We start from the raw sequence: 22,742 nt of genomic DNA on the forward strand, positions 1-22,742 counted from the left end.
TAAAAAACTCTATACTCACCTTTGGCGTCTTCTTCCCGGCCTTGCGGCTCCGGTTTCTCTTTCCTGCCCGGGCACACACACTGTGATGCATTGGTGTCGCGGCCACGTGACGTCATAGTGTAACGGCCCAGCGATCGCTGTTGTAGAAATTCTGTAAAGGGGAGCACTGCTGTAGACATGTCAAGGGGGCGTCTGATGGGGACATTTTATTAAAGAGAGGCATCTGATTTGGACATTTCATTAAAGGGGACACCTGATAGGGGACATTTCATTAAAGGGGAAATCTTATGGGGACATTTCATTCAAGGGGACATCTGATAGGGGAGATTTAATTAAAGGGGACATCTGATAGGGGAGATTTAATTAAAGGGGACATCTGATAAGGGGAGATTTAATTAAAGGGGACATCTTATGGGGACATTTCATTAAAGGGGACATCTTATGGGGACATTTCATTAAAGGGGACATCTTATGGGGACATTTCATTGAAAGGCAAATCTGATGTGGACATTTCATTAATGAGGTGCAGCTGCTGCTGGACATGTTATTAGTAGTAGTGGCTGCATTTCCTACCCTGGGGCTTATACTCAAGTCAATAATTTTTTTAGTGGTAAAATTAGGAGTCTCGGCTTAAATGCGAGTATTTACAGTATGAGGCTACATTCACACGACCACATGGGGGCTTGCAGCCGTACATACGTCCCCCATAGACGGCCATGGCCGCACAGAGTGGTACGGTGCCACACATGTGGCATGTGGAAAAAGATAGGACATGTCTTATCTTTCCCCATGTGTACGGGCCGTAAGCCATGCATTTCTATGGAGTGGGGAGGGGTCACCCTCTTCTCTGCAAGGCACCAGACATATGCCTGCCCGACTACATCCCAGCGGACATATGTTCATGCGAATCCAGCCTGAAAGGGGGGTCAGCTGCAGAACGCACATAAATCGGACCAGGGGCAGCATCCACATCTCCTACACTGATTGGGAGATCTGGTCTGGACAGTAGTCGGGGTGGAGAATGTGATCGGCTTTCATAAATAGATGGTTATAGGAGCAGGATGGAAGTTCATCATTCAATTACTTTTATGTGTAATACTAATGGTCTGAGGGGCCTACTATAGGCGTTGGGGATATTTTTGGACACTCTCAGATCCTGTTTTTGATATTATGTGGGGATGGGGGAGTGTTGTGAACACTTTTCTAATGCACTTCATTCGGAAATTCTAATTTGTAAAGAAACAAACTGCTGAGTTCTGTTACTATGTTACTTCTATGTTGCTTTGGCTGTGAGCGAGTGTTAACCCTCCTTGCTCTCTCCCTGGCTTTAGTATGTAGTATGTACTGTAGTACAGAGTAATTTAAAGGAAATCTACCACCAGGATGAAGGATTGTAAACCAAGCACACTTACACGCTGGTGTGTGTCCCCTCTATCAGCATATGTACTTCATTATGAATCTTAGGCCTTTGTTTTTACAGAAAAAAGGTTTTAAAAATCATGCAAATGAGCCTGAGGGGCTCCAGGTTCCATTGACATCTATTGAACCTGGAGCCCCTCAGACATCTACCAGAGGGAGCACACACCAGTATGTCAGTGTGCTTGGTTTACAATCCTTCATTTTGGTGGTAGATGTCCTTTAAACACACATAGTGGGGCTCATTTACTAAGGGTCGCACTGCTCACTTTCATCGGACTGTTCACCTTTTTTTTTGGTGATTAGACAACTTGGTATCATTAGTACATACTAAGTGACAAATATAGTCAGGTATAGATGGTACTGTAAATATCTTTATGTATGGTATATAGTGGTACCTTTGTTGCTGCAGGTTCCTTTGTCTGGGTAGATTTCCAGGAAAAGAAATTCCGTTGTACTTGTGTTCAGAAGTCCATCAAGATGCTGTTTCTTAGGAATAATCCGCTCGATGTTTTAGCAAGAGGCTATACAGCGTTTGACTGCACGAGGAGTGGAGCTCCGGACGGTAGCTGCACACTCCGATCACAAATCTGGTGGATTCCGTATGGTGACGTCACCAGGTTACGGTGGGTCCAGAGGGACAAAAATCCTCCGACGCGTTTCGAAGACTGATACTGTCTCCTTCGTCAGGGTGGATTGTCACTGTGCCGGCAGCATATTATATACTCTTGTCTAATTACAGCCTTGGGACTACAGGTGAGTATATATCAGCTTTTAATGTAAGATTGAAGAGTATTTGTCTCTTTTATTAATTTGATAAAAATATGTATATAAATAACATTTGAATTATAAGTTAAAAGGGGACTTTTTTATTTGATTGTGTTAAAAAATATTCTTAAAAATGGGGAATTATATATGGTATAGTTCGGTCCGTAATTATGGTACTTCGTATTTACATAAACGCGAACAATTCTATTTCTTTATTAAGTCCACTTGGGACCAAAGTGTTGAGTAGAAAAATCCATTTACTCTCGGATCGTGACATATCGAAGATATAATTTCCTCCTCTCCAGCTTTGAGGTACTTTTTCTATGGCGAAGAATTCGGATTTTCCAAAATGTCCTTGATGATATTTTTTATAGTGGTCTGATAGGGGATGATCTTCCACTTGTTTTTCAATATTACGTCGATGTTCATTGATGCGATCTTTCAGCATCCGTTTTGTCCGGCCAATGTATAGTTTCTGGCACGGGCATATAATACAATATATAACCCCTTTCGAATGGCAAGTCAATTGGCTTTTGATTTTATATTTTTCCTTACATTCATTAGGTCCAAATGTTTTAATTGCCTTTCTATTTTTGGTAATTCTGCATGCTGGACATTGTGTGCATGGGAAAAAACCATTATTGTGTAGAAAATTCTTTTGGGACTGTATTTGGGGTTTTCGAGGTTCCTTGATGGTCGGGGCTACTAGCCCTCCAATATTCTTTGCTTTTTTAAAAATAAATTTAGGTTTTTTTGACAGATGTTGGCCTATTACTTTGTCCTGGGATAAAATGTTCCAGTGACGAGCTACAATTTTTCTGAAAATTTCCCGGTCTTGAGTATATTGGGTTATGATTGGGACCTCTATGTTATCATTGTTGACCATCCTATTTTCCATTGAGTTTGTTTCATCCTTCTTTCTCAGCAATTGTGACCTGCATAGATTTGTGATACTTATTTTTGTGTTGTTGAGGGGAATTTCGTTGTATCCTTTGCTGATAAATTTTTGTTTTAGGTTCAAGGCTTCTCCCTCAAATATTTCGAGGTCCGTACAGTTTCTACGATGGCGTAGAAATTGGCTTTTTGGTATGCCATCTAGCCAGACTGGGAGATGGCAACTAGATCTTAAAATAAAGCTGTTGCTATCTGTGGGTTTATTATATGTTCGAGTTTTGATTGTCTGGTCTTCAATGTAGATAGTGATGTCCAAAAAATTGATAGATGTTTGGCTATAAGTTGGTGTGAATTTTAAAAAGTATTCGTTTTTGTTTATATTGTTTAGAAATTCTAAAAGGGATTTTTCTCCTCCCATCCATACGAATACCACATCGTCTATAAACCTGTGCCAGAGGGCCAGATTCGCAGCAAGCACGCCCGTAGGGAAAATATACCGTATTTTCTGGACTATAAGACGCACTTTTTTTCCCCAGAAAATGGGGAAAAAACAGTAGTGCGTCTTATAGTCCGGATGTAGCCTGCAGGAGGGGATGGAGCTGCGCTCTGCCAGCTGATGCTGGCAGTAAGCGCAGCCCTTCACAGTGAAGCGCAGCGGCTGTACTGAGTGCCGCTACGCTCCTCTCCTCCTCTCAGCCCTCCACTGCTGGAGGGAATGGAGGGCAGCTAAAGCTGGCAGAGCGCAGCGCTTTGTAACTCAGCAGCAGTGGATAGAGAGGGGGAGGAGAAAGGCACAGACTCTGGCCAATCCCCGCTGGGCTTGTAAGTAGCTCAGAGTGAAGAAGAAGGTGAAGGCTGCCGGCAGTGTGTGCAGAGGAGCCTGTACTGTGCTGTGTCTGACCTGTAACTTCTCTCGGAGCACAGGATCAGATAAGTGATAAGTGCTCCCTTCCCCCGGTCTCTGCTCTCACAGTCTTAACCCCTTGTTGCCTGGTATGTAGAGGCTGCTGTCTTTTGAAGGTACCTTACCCCACAGACCAAGCTCTTGTGACCATTGTACAAGGACTGTCACCTCCTGTGTCCCCTCCCCATAGATTGTAAGCTCTTGTGGCCATCGTACAAGGACTGTCACCTCCTGTGTCCTCCTCCTCCCCATAGATTGTAAGCTCTTATGGCCATTGTACAAGGATTGTCACCTCCTGTGTCCCCCTCCCCATAGATTGTAAGCTCTTGTGACCATTGTACAAGGACTGTCACCTCCTGTGTCCCCTCATCCTCCTCATAGATTGTAAGCTCTTGTGACCATTGTACAAGCACTGTCATCTCCTGTGTCCCCCTCCTCATAGATTGTAAGCTCTTGTGGCCATTGTACAAGCACTGTCAACTCCTGTGTCCCCCTCCTCATAGATTGTAAGCTCTTGTGGCCATTGTACAAGGACTGTCACCTCCTGTGTCCCCTCCCCATAGATTGTAAGCTCTTGTGGCCATCGTACAAGGACTGTCACCTCCTGTGTCCTCCTCCTCCCCATAGATTGTAAGCTCTTATGGCCATTGTACAAGGATTGTCACCTCCTGTGTCCCCCTCCCCATAGATTGTAAGCTCTTGTGACCATTGTACAAGGACTGTCACCTCCTGTGTCCCCTCATCCTCCTCATAGATTGTAAGCTCTTGTGACCATTGTACAAGCACTGTCATCTCCTGTGTCCCCCTCCTCATAGATTGTAAGCTCTTGTGGCCATTGTACAAGCACTGTCAACTCCTGTGTCCCCCTCCTCATAGATTGTAAGCTCTTGTGGCCATTGTACAAGGACTGTCACCTCCTCTGCCCCCTTATCCTACTCATAGATTGTAAGCTCTTGTGGTCATCATACAAGCACTCACATCTCCTGTATCCTCTTCCTCATAGATTGTAAGCTCTGGGGACCATTGTACAAGCACTGTCACTTCCTGTGTCCTCCTCCTCATAGAGTGTAAGCTCTTGTGACCATTGTACAAGCACTGTCATCTCCTGTGTCCCCTCCTCCTCATAGATTGTAAGCTCTTGTGGCCATTGTACAAGGACTGTCATCCCCTGTGTCCTCCTCCTCATAGATTGTAAGCTCTTGTGACCATTGTCACATATACTCATACCTATACAGCCCTGGTAACTCTTGAGACCCCCTGACTACATGCCAGCATAATTCTATCTAATGATAGACGGCGGTGTCCGGGAGAGGAGGAGGGGGTGACCGCTGCTCGCCCCTGCCCCTCTCCAAAGAGGAACATGGCTGCACTGCACCACCCAGTTACTTTACTGTTACTTTATTAAAAATTTTAGCATACTATTTGGGGGAAAAAACATTTTTTCTTATTTTTCCTCCTCTAAAACCTATGTGCGTCTTATGGTCCAGTGCGTCTTATAGTCCGAAAAATACGGTATGTGTCTTCCCATTTTCCCACGTATAAATTAGCGTAACTTGGTGCGAACCTGGTCCCCATGGCTGTACCCCAGGTCTGCAGATAAAATGAGTCCTCATATTTGAAATAATTATGGTTGAGTATAAATTTTATACATTCACCTATATATTCAATTTGGTGGTCTGGTAGTGATCCAGATTTTTTAAAGAAATAATTCACTGCTTCGCATCCTCTGGTATGTTCTATCACAGTGTATAGTGATGTGACGTCCAAGGTGCCAATTATAAAGTGTGGTTCCCACTTTATTGTATTTAATATTTGTAAGATATGCGTGGTGTCTTTTAAGTAAGCAGGTAATTGTTTTACATGCGGTTGCAGTAAATGGTCAATGTATTCTGACAGGTTGGATGTTAGACATCCCACTCCAGATATTATAGGACGGCCCGGGGGTGTTGTAATTGATTTATGTAGCTTTGGAACATGATACATCACAGCTATTCTAGGGGTTAAAATGTTGACATGTTGTGCTTCCTTTTTATTGAGGATCTTAGAGGTCACACCAATTTTGACCAATTCATTTAGTTCTTTTTTATATTTATTTATCACAAATCTATGCAGGTCACAATTGCTGAGAAAGAAGGATGAAACAAACTCAATGGAAAATAGGATGGTCAACAATGATAACATAGAGGTCCCAATCATAACCCAATATACTCAAGACCGGGAAATTTTCAGAAAAATTGTAGCTCGTCACTGGAACATTTTATCCCAGGACAAAGTAATAGGCCAATATCTGTCAAAAAAACCTAAATTTATTTTTAAAAAAGCAAAGAATATTGGAGGGCTAGTAGCCCCGACCATCAAGGAACCTCGAAAACCCCAAATACAGTCCCAAAAGAATTTTCTACACAATAATGGTTTTTTCCCATGCACACAATGTCCAGCATGCAGAATTACCAAAAATAGAAAGGCAATTAAAACATTTGGACCTAATGAATGTAAGGAAAAATATAAAATCAAAAGCCAATTGACTTGCCATTCGAAAGGGGTTATATATTGTATTATATGCCCGTGCCAGAAACTATACATTGGCCGGACAAAACGGATGCTGAAAGATCGCATCAATGAACATCGACGTAATATTGAAAAACAAGTGGAAGATCATCCCCTATCAGACCACTATAAAAAATATCATCAAGGACATTTTGGAAAATCCGAATTCTTCGCCATAGAAAAAGTACCTCAAAGCTGGAGAGGAGGAAATTATATCTTCGATATGTCACGATCGGAGAGTAAATGGATTTTTCTACTCAACACTTTGGTCCCAAGTGGACTTAATAAAGAAATAGAATTGTTCGCGTTTATGTAAATACAAAGTACCATAATCACGGACCGAACTATACCATATATAATTCCCCATTTTTAAGAATATTTTTTAACACAATCAAATAAAAAAAGTCCCCTTTTAACTTATAATTCAAATGTTATTTATATACATATTTTTATCAAATTAATAAAAGAGACAAATACTCTTCAATCTTACATTAAAAGCTGATATATACTCACCTGTAGTCCCAAGGCTGTAATTAGACAAGAGTATATAATATGCTGCCGGCACAGTGACAATCCACCCTGACGAAGGAGACAGTATCAGTCTTCGAAACGCGTCGGAGGATTTTTGTCCCTCTGGACCCACCGTAACCTGGTGACGTCACCATACGGAATCCACCAGATTTGTGATCGGAGTGTGCAGCTACCGGCCAGAGCTCCACTCCTCGTGCAGTCAAACGCTGTATAGCCTCTTGCTAAAACATCGAGCGGATTACTCCTAAGAAACAGCATCTTGATGGACTTCTGAACACAAGTACAACGGAATTTCTTTTCCTGGAAATCTACCCAGACAAAGGAACCTGCAGCAACAAAGGTACCACTATATACCATACATAAAGATATTTACAGTACCATCTATACCTGACTATATTTGTCACTTAGTATGTACTAATGATACCAATGCTGCGATATCCTGCATACTTGTAGATACAGTGTATACATTTTAATTATCGGTGGCACAGGTACCACATTGTTTTATAGGTATTTAAGAAGTGTCTGGACTGGGATTTTGAGGCACACAAACCTTTTTTGGCGTAGCTGCGCTGGCTTCCATGTGACATAATTTAGGGGGTGTGTCCTCAGACGATTCGACTGATTCGGACTGAGCATGGGATTTAACTTTCAAATTGTGTTGCAAGCCCAAGCACTTAGAAGCACCAGGAAGAAGATGGTGAACTCTGTCGGACCTGAGTGACACATGCAGGATATTGGGCGCATGATCTTAGTGGATTGCGGACAGTGCACTTTCTGTGAACTCCGTTGACCCTGTAAGTAAATTCGCCCCAGTGAGATTAGATGTGAGCTCATGCAGCTTTGATAGACACACATTGTACAGGCTGGAGGGAGTAACTTGATTTATTTTACAAAATAAGCAGAATTTGTTAATGACACACACAATATTAAAATTATCTGAAATTGTGCCTTAAATAAGAAATGCGGTATGATGTATCACTCCTGTATATGGCAGTATATTGTATTCTTCTTAAAATATAATAAGCCAATACAATACTATACATTAAAGGGAACCTGTCACCAGGAGACCCATTTTTAGCACTCCCCCAGTCCCCACAGAGCATAGTACATACACTGCCAAAGTGTTTTTGTATTAAAAATTGGTTTTACAGAAAAAAAGATATGTTATATTGTACCTTTCATTAGCATCTGCTGTGTGACTAGGCAGTTGCCGAATGGGAGGGGCTGAAAAGGTATAGTCCCCCCCCCACCCTTGGGGAACAGCTACTCCATGTGACCTTTTCAAATATATGAAAACACCCATCACTTGGCTTAGCTACGCCCCCTGCTCCTCTACAGCCAATGCCGAGTGAGGGGAGTTATTCATATATTTGAAAAGGTCACATGTTTCCCAAGGGTGGGGGGGAACTGCTCCTTTCCAGCCCCTCCCATTGGGCAACTGCCTAGTCACACAGCAGATGCTAATGAAAGGTACAATATAACATATCTTTTTTAATGTAAAACCAATTTTTTATACAAATACACTTTGGCAGTGTATGTACTATGCTCTGTGGGGACTGGGGGAGTGCTAAAAATGGGTCTCCTGGTGACAGGTTCCCTTTAAGCCAATTTTAGGACTACACTAAATAAATGTCAGTAACAAAACATAGTAATAGGTAGTAGCCCGCCCAGTTTGTGTCCTGCATTCCTCAGCTCTCCTGTAGCATAGCGCCTGTAACCAGGATAAAGTCATATTTTGAGTGAGATAAGTCAAGTCTAGAGCCTGCAGGGGAGGGTCAATTTGGCCAGTGCTTTAGTTCTGTACTACCCAGAAACATTATTTTGGATGTCATGCTATAGATAAGAATCTCATCTTTCAGATTGCACCAGGCTTAAGGTTCAGGTCTACAGAACCTAGCTAATATACTCAAGATTGGGAAGTTACAGTATGTGGCCAATCTGTATTTTCTGTGCACATTGTCTGTTATTAATATTCTACTGAACATTTTAGCATTAGAAGATTATCTCTTTCACTATTGACTTTTCACTGCTAACATTTTATGGATTAAGTCGTACTATATCTGTGATCTTCAAGGAAACGATTACTTTCAGATTAGAGGAATGAGCCGGCTTGTAGTTACAATGGGTGACAATGTGAAAATTCTTGTTTTTTCCAGGTCACATAATTACAGTAATCCTCAGCAGATGTCAGCTTCATTATGTTTTCTATGCAAGGTCTTAGACTAGAAAGTTTTTTTTACATGGATTCGAGATTAGTGATTTAATGTCTGCAGCAGGGGTGTCACTAGGTCAAAAGATTCGAGGCTCCTGTCCCAGATGTTTTGGCCAGAGCCACGGATCTACCTGGGTCAGCAGGACATTTGTCCTGCTGCCCAGCATTCCTCCCCACTCTCATCATGATCTATCTCCCACAGGACACAGATCGTGATGAGAAAGTGTGCACTAGGCACTGCTTTCCCCTGCAGGTCCTGTAGCTTCCCTAGAATATCACTACATGGAGGCTGCAGGACCTGTGATAATGTCATGTGTCACATGACCTGCAGGGAAAGCACAGAGCTGTACCAGTGAGGTAAGGGCTAAACTTGGGGGGATCTGTGTGGGCACATGGGGGGGGGGGGGGCAACTGTGTGAGGACATTACTGGGGGGCTGTGTGGGGGACATAACTGGGGGGTAACTGTGTGGGCACATTACTGGGGATGTGTGGGGTGACATTACTTGGAGGATGTGTGGAGGACATTACTGGGGTATGTGTTGGGGCCATTACTGGGGGACTGTGTAGGGAACATTACTGGGGGGCTGTGTGCGGACATTACTGGGGGCTTTGTGAGGACATTACTGCAGGGATGTGTGAGGACATTACTGGGTGGCTACGTGGGGGATATTATTGGGGGATTAGTGGGGAACATTACTGGGGGCTGTATGGAGGACATTACTGGAAGGCTGTGTAGGGAACATTACCGGGGGGCTGTGTGGGGGACATTACTTTGGTGCTGTGCGAGGGCATTACCAGGGGGCTTTGTGGGGGCATTACTGGGGGGCTGTGTGGGGGACATTACTGCGGGCTGTGTAGGGGACAATACTAGGGGGCTTTGGGGGGGGGGGACATTACTGGGGGGCTGTGTGGGGGACATTACTGGGGGCTGTGTGGGGGAATTCTTGGGGAGCTGTGTGGAGTACATTACTAGGGGCTGTGTGGGCAGATTATGGGGGGGCTGTGTGGGGGACATTACGGAGGGGCTGTGTGAGGACATTACTGGGGGGCTGTGTGGGGGGCTGTGTGAGGACATTACTGGGGGTTGTGGGGATATTTCTTGGTGAGTGTTCACACATGGCACTAGGACAGTCCTCCGTTTGATATACGTTTACAGTGAAACGCATGCGGTCGGTAACGAGCACCTGGTGTCTTGTATTGTTTAACCCCTTAAGGACGCAGCCAGTTTATAGCTTAAGGCTCAGTCCCATTTTTCGGATTCTGAATTGTGTCGCTTTATATGGTTATAACTTTTGAACACTGTTACTTATCAAAGCGATTCTGAGATTGTTTTTTCCCCACATGTTGTACTTCATTTTAGTGGTAAATTTTGGCTGATAAGTTTTGCGTTTATTTACAAAAAAAAGAAAAAAATGATGAATTTTTAGAAAAATTTGCCATTTTCGAAATTCTAGATCATTGCGTTTTCAGGCAGATAGATTTACCACCTAAATAAGTTGCTGAATAACATTTCCCATATGTCTACTTTACATTTTCATCATTTTTGAAATGTCTGGATAATTTATTTTGATGCCGCGCGGCTTACAAATTGAATCGATTTTCCATATTTTCAGAAATGACCATTTTGAGGTTAAATACTGTTTTGAATGAAATTTTACATATTTTACATCAAACCCCTCCCCCCTATATAATCAACCCATTTTTAAATCTGCACCCCTCAAGCTACCAGAAACAGTTTTTAGGAAGATTGTTAACCCCTTGAGATCTTCATAGTAATTGAATCAAAATGGAAGTGAAATTTAGAATGGTCAAATTGTTCCGGTTATATGTTCATTTATCCCTAAAATTTACACATTTTCAAAAGATAAAAAGAGAAAACCCATCTTACAATTTGTTATGCAATTTCTCCTGGGTGCAGAGACCCCCAACTTGTGGCCGTTACTTGTTTTACGGGCGCACAGCGAGGCACAGAAGGGAAGGAGGGACCTGCAACTGCCAGGATTTTAGATCTGTCATTGGCCCCTTTTTAAGGCTATAAAATTTTTGCTTTTTCGATATTGGGGCCATGTGATGGCATATTTTTTGCGGGATAAGATGCTTTTTCCAGTGTTACCATTGTTGAAAATTTAGGAACTTTTTTTGAGGACAGGAGTAGAAAAGCATCAACTTTTTTTTTGGTGTTCACCGTATAGCCTAATAATCCTGTTATCTTTATTCTATGGGTTGTTACGATTACGGGAATACCAGACATGAATATTTTTTCTTAAGTTTTACTAAATTGCCAAATAAAATCTATCATTTTTGCATCGCCGTCTTCCAAGTGGCAGAACAGTTTTACTTTTTTGGCTATGGGGCTGGTTGATGGCTTGTTTTTTGCGGGACATGTTGTACTTTGCATCAGTATCACTCTGGAGTACATATGTTTTTTGATCACTTTTTATTGCATTTTTTATGGGATTCAATAGGTAAAAATAATAATTTTTGGCAGCTTTTTAACAGTTGTTTTTAACGGCATTCATCGTGCGGGTTCAATAATTATTTACTTTTATTCTAGGGGTTGTTGTGACACAGTGATATTATATATGTGGGGTTTGTGTTATGATTTAGACTTTTTTTGTGTTATATGTCTCTTTATATGTTATGTGGCTTATGCGACATTTTTATTGATTTATTACTTTTTATTGAATAACCTTTTTTTTTTTTTTACTTTTTTTACTATTTCCACCATGAGACATGAACAAGCAATCATCTGACTGCTTGTTCATGATAATACTCTTCAAAAAAGATGTATTGCAGGGTATTAGCAGTGTCAGCCTATGGATATATCGGACGCTGAGCGCCAGGAGGTTGAATGCAAGGCAAACGTGTGAGCGCAGCCTTACAGTATTTGGGGGAGATTGTTAGGGGCAGCAGCAGGATAACACTGCCAGGGAACCAAGATATAGGGACAATGAGGAACATAAGATGTCTGTGTGGTGAACTCAACAGGGAGGACACATGGGAGGAGATGTGGTGATATTGGGCCTAATGGAGAAGATAGTGAACACGTTACCTGCCGGCACTGGATGTAACCAGTAGGTTCTCCTGTGTTCCTGTAGCTGTATACACCCTCAGTTAAGTTGTTATTGGCACAACCACATGTGAGGGGGTTATGTACAGGAGCGGGCATTGCTGAAAGTGTGATACACGCCCCTGGTCTGCAGCTTGTGTGTTCCTGTGACAAGTGAGCCGCCAAAAAAGTTGGAGCAGTGCAGGGTGCGCCAGATTCATGAAGAACGAGCGCCACATTTCATGAATCTGGCACCCCCTGCACACTACACAGGCAAACTGCACATAGTGATTATATAGTTTTTTTGATAAATGTTGGCCAATGTCTCTGACAGACTGTAATACAGATCCATGAACAACAGCTATAGGAGCCTTAAACAGGGTCCCAACTGTCATGGCAACCAAGCGGCGCCCTCCAATGATGTCACGGAGAGCTCCAATTGGCAATCCAAGATGGTGGTACCCATCAGAAGCACCATTAGGTGCGGCTGTCGGCTTTGACTGCAGCACCTAACAGGTTAACTGCCGCGATCTTAGCTAACACCGACCGCAGCAGTTACCGGCGAGTGTCAGCTGTGTAATAAAGCTGACACCTGCCGCGTATGGCGAGGGCTAAGCCAGTGAGCTCTCTCCATACTCCCCTTACTGCTCTACAGCAAGTATAGTTGTACAGCAGTATGGAAGTGGTTAAACTAAGACAATGCATCATTCATAAAAATGGTGCTAGGCGGGTCCCGAGGGATGGAGGAGTTATAGACAGGCGCTTCTATTTGCAGTAATGTAACGCACAACTCTATGCGTTTCAATAATGATCTTTTATTCATAAAAAACTCGCGACGCGTTTCTGCTCCGGACCGGAGCCTTCGTCAGGCATAAAGTGACATACAACAGTAAGACCTTAAATACATTACCAAAAAACCGGGATCCCGGGATTGACTAAATTCCGGTCACGTGATAACCTGGGGGTCAGAGTTTAATCCGGTAACGTTAACAGTACAAATTCTAATCGTAAGCTTACAAAATACACCAAAATTATCAGATGTTAAAATAGATACATAAATAATTATCTAAAAGGTTATCCACATCTAAAAATAACTTATTAAAAACAATACATAAAATGCTGGGTATATGGCATACATACTTCTGTGTCTGAGCCGAGAGAAGGTGAGATCCTATAACTTGTGTTGAGCTCCCCGGCGTCATGATCAGCCTGAGCTACGGATCGCAGGGAGGACCAAAAAAGGAAAGGAGAAAAAAACGCTCATGAGCGCCGCTCCGGACCGAGGACCAAGATGGTAGAGGACCACAGTCTCGGAAGGGCTCCCCCGTCCTGGTTGTCATGCACAGAGGGGGTAGGTGATTTAGTTACGGATCCATGCTAAACGGATTTAGAGTTTCCATTAAGACCATTGGGAACCAGAACTAGATAGTTTAGTTGCGGATCATTAAGACCATTGGAAACCAGAACTAAATAGTTTGGTTGCGGATCTATGCTACACGGATTCAATAACCTCATTGAGACCATTAGGAACTAACGTATTTAGCTTAAAGATCCAGAATGATTCTCTATGGTTCAGAGTCTTCACACGGTTAGTGTTTTCCTCTTGAATTTGTTCTATAGGGGTTATTGTCACACAGTTAAAATCCCCCTCATGTTCTAAAAAGATATGCTTTGATAAACTTTGTTTAAGAAAACCTATTTTAGTCTTATGTCGGTGGCCGTTCACTCTCACTCTGAGTGACTGAATCGTCCGACCGACGTATTGTTTACCACAAAGACAATCAACCAAATAAATAACAAAATTAGAGGAACACGACATTCTCGTTTTTATCTTAAATATTTCTTTGGTGGTTTTTGATGTAAAGGTGGTCGCCCCCTCATTAATTGAGTCACAACAGAGACATAATTTGTGTTTGCATTTTACAACCCCTGGTCTCTTACCAGTGTAAGCCAAGTTGGTTTTGATGGATTTGAGTCTACTCGGGGCTACTAAATTTTTGATGGTTGTAGCCTTTCTAAAGGTTATGAGTGGATAGGCAGGGAGGACGTCACCAAGAATTGGATCTCTTTTGAGGATGGTCCAGTGTTTTTTTAGAATTTCTCTGATCTTTAGGTTTCCCCTATCATAGGTAGTAATAAAATTGAGGCTAGCATCCCGCCCTAGGAATCAACAGCTGAATACTAGAGAGCCACCCCGATATGCCGGCTATCGGACAGATCACCAACCCAGGTACACTAAAACAGGGGGTAGAACTTTTCATAATACCAATAGGGCAACATATAGACTCCCCAAGAACCCATATCCAGAGGAAGAGTCGAAAACTACCTGTAGAGACAACTCGCTACCCCATTTAAGTAAGACACCAGTACAAGAAGCCAGGAACACTAATAAGATAAATCCAACATTTGGGGCCACTATAGATCCAGTCACATTAAGTAATGCTTCTTGGTTAACAGTACATGCTAATGAACAGTCACCAATCACTACGGACAACAGTGTCGGTATGATCTTTACGGAAGAACTACCATCCATTTCAGATATCATATCTCCCAATAACAATAGCTCTTTTTTAGAATTGGGCCCCACTCGACCGAATACCCCATTACAACCACCCCTGGACCCCAGCATCTGTCTTACCCCTGCCCCTCCGCTGACACCAACTATGAAAAATACCAAACACGCACTATTTCAGAACAGAATTTTGAAATACTTTATCCCACTGGACACACCAAGCCCTGCAACCACAAAAAGAAAAAGAGAACCAGAGGGTGTAGGGGAGGGAGAAAAAAGAAAAAAGGGAAAGAAAACACAAGTAATGTAGAATCTAAAACAAAGGAGAATCCATCTAAAAATATAGACACTACTGTCAACACAATAAAAATCTTTAACCTGTCCAGTCATACCCTCACACACGATGAAAAACTAGTACTGTCAAGAGGGTTAAATTTCTGTCCGAATAAAACTACGGATGACTTTCAGCTGTTTGTTGATTTAAATATGTTTATAAAAAAGCTGACCCAACAGAGATATTTTCTAATAAAAGAAAATAAAACCGAACAACTGAAGAGTGCAGTGGAAAATAGTGCACCAGATTCGGACCCATATCTGCACCAAAAAATTAGCAAAAAATCTACATTTAACCCATTACCACAAAGAGGTCATCATGTAGAGACCTTTCTCTCGCTAGTGTCTGATGACTTTAGGAACATCAAAGCTTCCCAAAATCCAGGTAACAATTTAACAGAAGGGGAACGGCAAGCCCTGAAAAACTTAGGTTCCAACCTGGAAATTGTGATTCGATCTGCTGATAAAGGGGGAGGAGTAGTCATTCAGGATAGAGGCGACTATATCAAGGAAGCCCTTAATATCCTCGATGACACTCAATATTATAAAAAAATAAGAAAGGACCCGACATCGGTATTCCTCACAGAATATAACGAGATGATCAAAGACGCCTTTGAAAAGAAAATTTTAAACAAAAAAGAAAAAGGTTTTCTTACTGTATCACATCCCCCCCTACCAGTCTTTTACCACTTGCCAAAAATTCATAAAGATCAGGAACATCCTCCAGGCCGCCCCATAATATCTGGGATAGGCTCTTTAACTAGTAATCTTTCCCACTATGTGGATCTATACCTGCAACCTTTAGTAACGCAACTACCATCCTACTTACGTGATTCCAGTAGCCTGATTATGGAATTAGACCAAGTTGAGTGGAAAAACGACTATCTGTTTCTAACTCTAGACATATCGTCCCTATATTCGAACATCCAACATGACCTTGGACTCCAGTCTATCCACTGGGCTCTTACAAAAAATACCACCCTACCCAAAACTCAAATAGAATTTTTGTGCAAAGGACTAGAATTTGTCCTCAAACACAATGTGTTTGATTTTCAGAGGCAGGTTTATCATCAGATACGTGGTACGGCTATGGGGACTCGAGCCGCCCCGAGTTACGCAAACTTATTCATGGGGCGGTTCGAGTCCCTATTCATCTATAATACGGAGCAATGGTCAAGAAATGTCGTATATTATAAAAGATATATAGACGACTTGTTCTGTATCTGGCAGGGAAATGAAGAAGAGGCTATCAAATTCGTAAAAACGCTAAATAAAAATGATTGGGGTCTCAAATTTACAAGTAACGACAGTTTTTCTCGATTTAGAAATAACAGCAACAGACAATAAGATTGTTACTACTACACACTTCAAAAGTGTCGATAGTAATAGTTTTTTGGAATTCGGAAGCGCACATTATTCTAAATGGTTAAAAAACATACCTTTTAGCCAATTCCATCGAATCAGAAAAAACTGTACCAATCAGGAGGACTATAAGACACAAGCTAGAATCTTGAAGAAGAGGTTCAAGGAGAAAAAATACCCCAGAGAGATCATAGATGAAGCATATTCAAAATATGCAAAAAAAACACAGAAAGAATGCCTACTACCAAAAAATAAGAAGAGTCCAGGAGAAGGAGGGTTGAAGAGGCTAGTATTCAATTTTATTACTACCTATGATAGGGGAAACCTAAAGATCAGAGAAATTCTAAAAAAACACTGGACCATCCTCAAAAGAGATCCAATTCTTGGTGACGTCCTCCCTGCCTATCCACTCATAACCTTTAGAAAGGCTACAACCATCAAAAATTTAGTAGCCCCGAGTAGACTCAAATCCATCAAAACCAACTTGGCTTACACTGGTAAGAGACCAGGGGTTGTAAAATGCAAACACAAATTATGTCTCTGTTGTGACTCAATTAATGAGGGGGCGACCACCTTTACATCAAAAACCACCAAAGAAATATTTAAGATAAAAACGAGAATGTCGTGTTCCTCTAATTTTGTTATTTATTTGGTTGATTGTCTTTGTGGTAAACAATACGTCGGTCGGACGATTCAGTCACTCAGAGTGAGACTGAACGGCCACCGACATAAGACTAAAATAGGTTTTCTTAAACAAAGTTTATCAAAGCATATCTTTTTAGAACATGAGGGGGATTTTAACTGTGTGACAATAACCCCTATAGAACAAATTCAAGAGGAAAACACTAACCGTGTGAAGACTCTGAACCGTAGAGAATCATTCTGGATCTTTAAGCTAAATACGTTAGTTCCTAATGGTCTCAATGAGGTTATTGAATCCGTGTAGCATAGATCCGCAACCAAACTATTTAGTTCTGGTTTCCAATGGTCTTAATGATCCGCAACTAAACTATCTAGTTCTGGTTCCCAATGGTCTTAATGAAAACTCTAAATCCGTTTAGCATGGATCCGTAACTAAATCACCTACCCCCTCTGTGCATGACAACCAGGACGGGGGAGCCCTTCCGAGACTGTGGTCCTCTACCATCTTGGTCCTCGGTCCGGAGCGGCGCTCATGAGCGTTTTTTTCTCCTTTCCTTTTTTGGTCCTCCCTGCGATCCGTAGCTCAGGCTGATCATGACGCCGGGGAGCTCAACACAAGTTATAGGATCTCACCTTCTCTCGGCTCAGACACAGAAGTATGTATGCCATATACCCAGCATTTTATGTATTGTTTTTAATAAGTTATTTTTAGATGTGGATAACCTTTTAGATAATTATTTATGTATCTATTTTAACATCTGATAATTTTGGTGTATTTTGTAAGCTTACGATTAGAATTTGTACTGTTAACGTTACCGGATTAAACTCTGACCCCCGGGTTATCACGTGACCGGAATTTAGTCAATCCCGGGATCCCGGTCTTTTGGTAATGTATTTAAGGTCTTACTGTTGTATGTCACTTTATGCCTGACGAAGGCTCCGGTCCGGAGCAGAAACGCGTCGCGAGTTTTTTATGAATAAAAGATCATTATTGAAACGCATAGAGTTGTGCGTTACATTACTGCAAATAGAAGCGCCGGTCTATAACTCCTCCATCCCTCGGGACCCGCCTAGCACCATTGTATACACGCTCCCAGGATCCTGGTCCTGTCGAGAAGCGTGGTTCATCAGGACCGGCTGCTTTGATTTTCCTTCATACAATATATGACATGCTATATCTAACCAGTCATCAGGTGAGAGTCTGTTGATACGGTAGTGCACAAAATTGAATTACAGTAACTGTATCACACGAGGTTGCGCTCCTCCGCTCTTTCTTTCTTCTTTTCTCACTCTCTCCCAAACGGGGCCACCCGGAGTTCCTCTGGGTTCCCCCTCCCAGGTAATCTGATCATTCATAAAAAAATATTACTAGGGTTGCCAAAAAAGAAGAATGATCTCTGTATCGCTGTACTTACATATATGTTATGTAGAATGGGAAGTTACATAATATACTCTAGCCTGCAGTAATCTGGCTGTGACATCATGAACTTCACTCCGCCAAGGGTTTTGTGGAAAGAGCTTGACCAGTCCCCATATGCATTTGTTCTTATTTTGAAAATGTACGTCCTATCTGCAGGCATCATGTTATAGAGCAGGAGGAGCTGAGCAGATTGTATATAGTGCCCTATCTGCAGGCAGCATGTTATAGAGCAGGAGGAGCTGAGCAGATTGTGCACAGTGTCCTATCTGCAGGCAACATGGTATAGAGCAAGGACAGCTGAGCAGATTGTACATAGTGTCCTATCTGCAGCCAGCATGTTATAGAACAGGAGGAGCTGAGCAGATTGTACATAGTGTCCTATCTGCAGCCAGCATGTTATAGAGCAGGAGGAGCTGAGCAGATTGTACATAGTGTCCTATCTGCAGCCAGCATGTTATAGAGCAGGAGGAGCTGAGCAGATTGTACATAGTGTCCTATCTGCAGCCAGCATGTTATAGAGCAGGAGGAGCTGCGCAGATTGTACATAGTGTCCTATCTGCAGGCATCTTTTTATAGAGCAGGAGGAGCTGAGCAGATTGTGACCTTGACTGATGCGCAGCGCTGTACAATTAAGTATCTTCATGGTAATCCAGTATAGATGTACTTGCAGTGGTTGCAGTTGTAACTGCATAATAACCTACAAAGCAATCCAATGCACCAGTTGCAGGTGTCGGTTAGAGTGCAGGACATGTTTCTAAAACTTCAAAATAAACAAAAATCTGGGATTGGGATTATTTTTGCCGAGTGCTGGATTACTAGAACATTCCCTAGGATGCTATGAATTATACTAATATGATTGTAGTAGAACAATACAACCTCTTTCCTCCAGTTCTTTGGATTGCTACAGAATATATGTCACAGGAAATAAAAAAGCATCACTTTCCATCATACTTATTAGAACAACACTTTAGTTTTTAATCAAAATACCATGGCTAATTACACTGGAAATACACCTTTCAGCAATAAATGAGATTTGGTTGTACTGTTGATAATGAGATTTGAAATCTCATTACAATAACATGTTCCACTTAATAAATCCCCATGTTCTGCCCCATTAATTGATGTTTCTTTTTTGTTCTTAAACTTTTATTCTGATTTTATCTGATTTACTTTTCCTCTTAATCCTTGCAGTGCCAGGGGACATCGCTGCGCCGGCATGAGGAGCGTACAATGGCGTTATGCCTGGAGTTTATCATCAGCTTCAGGAAGGAAGTTATTGTTACTTTTAATGACTGGTTGTTTCCAAATTTAGGACTCTGCTACATCATGATCTACTGTAGTGGATATGTGTAAGGGGCATATGATAGGTGTACATATAGGGGGGGGGGGATATTATTCATGTAGATATAAGGGGAATATGACTGGTGTACATATGGAGGGAATATTATTCATGTAGGTATAAGGGGGTAGGGAATATGATTGATGTAGATATAGAGGGTATATGATTAATGTATTTATAGGGGAATATGATTGATGTAGCTATAGGACACACATGATTGATGTAGATATAGGGGCATATGATTGCTGTAGATATAGGGGCATATGATTGCTGTAGATATAGGGGCATATAATTGATGTAGATTTAGGGGCATATGATTGCTGTAGATATAGGGGAATATGATTGATGTAGATATAGGGGGTATATAATTGATGTAGATATAGGGGAATATGATTGATGTAGATATAGGGGGCATATGATTGATGTAGATATAGGAGGGATATGATTGATGTAGATATAGGAGGGATATGATTGATGTAGATATAGGGGCATATGATTGATGTAGATATAGAGGGAATATGATTGCTGTAGATATAGGGGCATATAATTGATGTAGATATAGAGGGGATATGATTGATGTAGATATAGGGGAATATGATTGATGTAGATATAGGGGAATATGATTGATGTAGATATAGGAGGGATATGATTGATGTAGATATAGGGGAATATGATTGATGTAGATATAGGAGGGATATGATTGATGTAGATATAGGAGGGATATGATTGATGTAGATATAGGGGAATATGATTGATGTAGATATAGGGGAATATGATTGATGTAGATATAGGGGAATATGATTGATGTAGATATAGGGGGTATATAAGTGATGTAGATATAGAGGGGATATAATTGATGTAGATATAGGGGGCATATGATTGATGTAGATATAGGAGGGATATGATTGATGTAGATATAGGGGAATATGATTGATGTAGATATAGGGGAATATGATTGATGTAGATATAGGGGAATATGATTGATGTAGATATAGGGGAATATGATTGATGTAGATATAGGGGAATATGATTGATGTAGATATAGGGGAATATGATTGATGTAGATATAGGAGGGATATGATTGATGTAGATATAGGGGAATATGATTGATGTAGATATAGAGGGGATATGATTGATGTAGCTATAGAGGGGATATGATTGATGTAGATATAGGGGAATATGATTGATGTAGATATAGGGGGCATATGATTGATGTAGATATAGGGGAATATGATTGATGTAGATATAGGGGGCATATGATTGATGTAGATATAGGGGGCATATGATTGATGTAGATATAGGGGGCATATGATTAATGTAGATATAGGGGGAATATGATTGATGTAGATATAGGGGCATATGATTGATGTAGATATAGGGGAATATGATTGATGTAGATATAGAGGGGATATGATTGATGTAGATATAGGGGAATATGATTGATGTAGATATAGGGGGCATATGATTGATGTAGATATAGGGGAATATGATTGATGTAGATATAGGGGGAATATGATTGATGTAGATATAGGAGGGATATGATTGATGTAGATATAGGAGGGATATGATTGATGTAGATATAGGGGAATATGATTGATGTAGATATAGGGGAATATGATTGATGTAGATATAGAGGGGATATGATTGATGTAGATATAGAGGGGAATATGATTGATGTAGATATAGAGGGGATATGATTGATGTAGATATAGGGGGTATATAATTGATGTAGATATAGGGGGCATATGATTGATGTAGATATAGGAGGGATATGATTGATGTAGATATAGGGGAATATGATTGATGTAGATATAGAGGGGATATGATTGATGTAGATATAGGAGGGATATGATTGATGTAGATATAGGGGAATATGATTGATGTAGATATAGGGGGCATATGATTGATGTAGATATAGGGGGCATATGATTGATGTAGATATAGGGGGAATATGATTGATGTAGATATTGGGGTTATATGATTGGTGTAGCTATAGGACATGCATGCTTGATGTAGATATAGGGGGTATATAATTGATGTAGATATAGGGGGGATATGATTGATGTAGATATAGGGGAATATGATTGATGTAGATATAGAGGGGATATGATTGATGTAGATATAGAGGGGATATGATTGATGTAGATATAGGGGAATATGATTGATGTAGATATAGAGGAGATATGATTGATGTAGATATAGGGGCATATGATTGATGTAGATATAGGGGAATATGATTGATGTAGATATAGAGGGGATATGATTGATGTAGGTATAGGACACACATGATTGATGTAGATATAGAGGGGATATGATTGATGTAGATATAGGGGGAATATGATTGATGTAGATATTGGGGTTATATGATTGGTGTAGCTATAGGACACGCATGCTTGATGTAGATATAGGGGGTATATAATTGATGTAGATATAGGGGGAATATGATTGATGTAGATATAGGACACACATGATTGATGTAGATATACGTGGGAATATGATTGATGTAAATATAGGGGATATGTGATTAATCTATATTTAGGGGGTATATGATTGATGTAGCTATAGAGGGCACATGACTGAGGTTTGGAGATATATATATATATAATTACATAGTTGCATACCTTCCCCCCTTGTAGTCATAGGAGCCCCAGTTGAACTTGGTCCCATGAAAAGGAATGACTTGCCAGTTAAGAACCTCATTTATAATAAGCACGGGGTGATGATTTGGGCCAAATGTCACACAAAAGATATTTAGTGGTAAGCAATCAAAATATTATTGTAGTATAAGTGACAAAATTAACATATTAAGAGT

General features: G+C 41.1%; 1 long non-coding RNA gene across 1 annotated transcript; it reads left to right on the forward strand.

Annotated features, from left to right (window-relative positions):
- Nucleotides 1-3,581: 3,581 nt before the first annotated feature.
- On the forward strand, nt 3,582-20,213 carry LOC140127805 (uncharacterized). The gene is made up of 3 exons (XR_011855068.1): nt 3,582-4,071; nt 6,095-7,400; nt 19,783-20,213. It is a non-coding gene; the product is annotated as an uncharacterized lncRNA (long non-coding RNA).
- Nucleotides 20,214-22,742: the final 2,529 nt, after the last annotated feature.

This window comes from Engystomops pustulosus, chromosome 4 (genome assembly GCF_040894005.1).
Source record: "Engystomops pustulosus chromosome 4, aEngPut4.maternal, whole genome shotgun sequence".
NCBI lineage: Eukaryota > Metazoa > Chordata > Amphibia > Anura > Leptodactylidae > Engystomops > Engystomops pustulosus.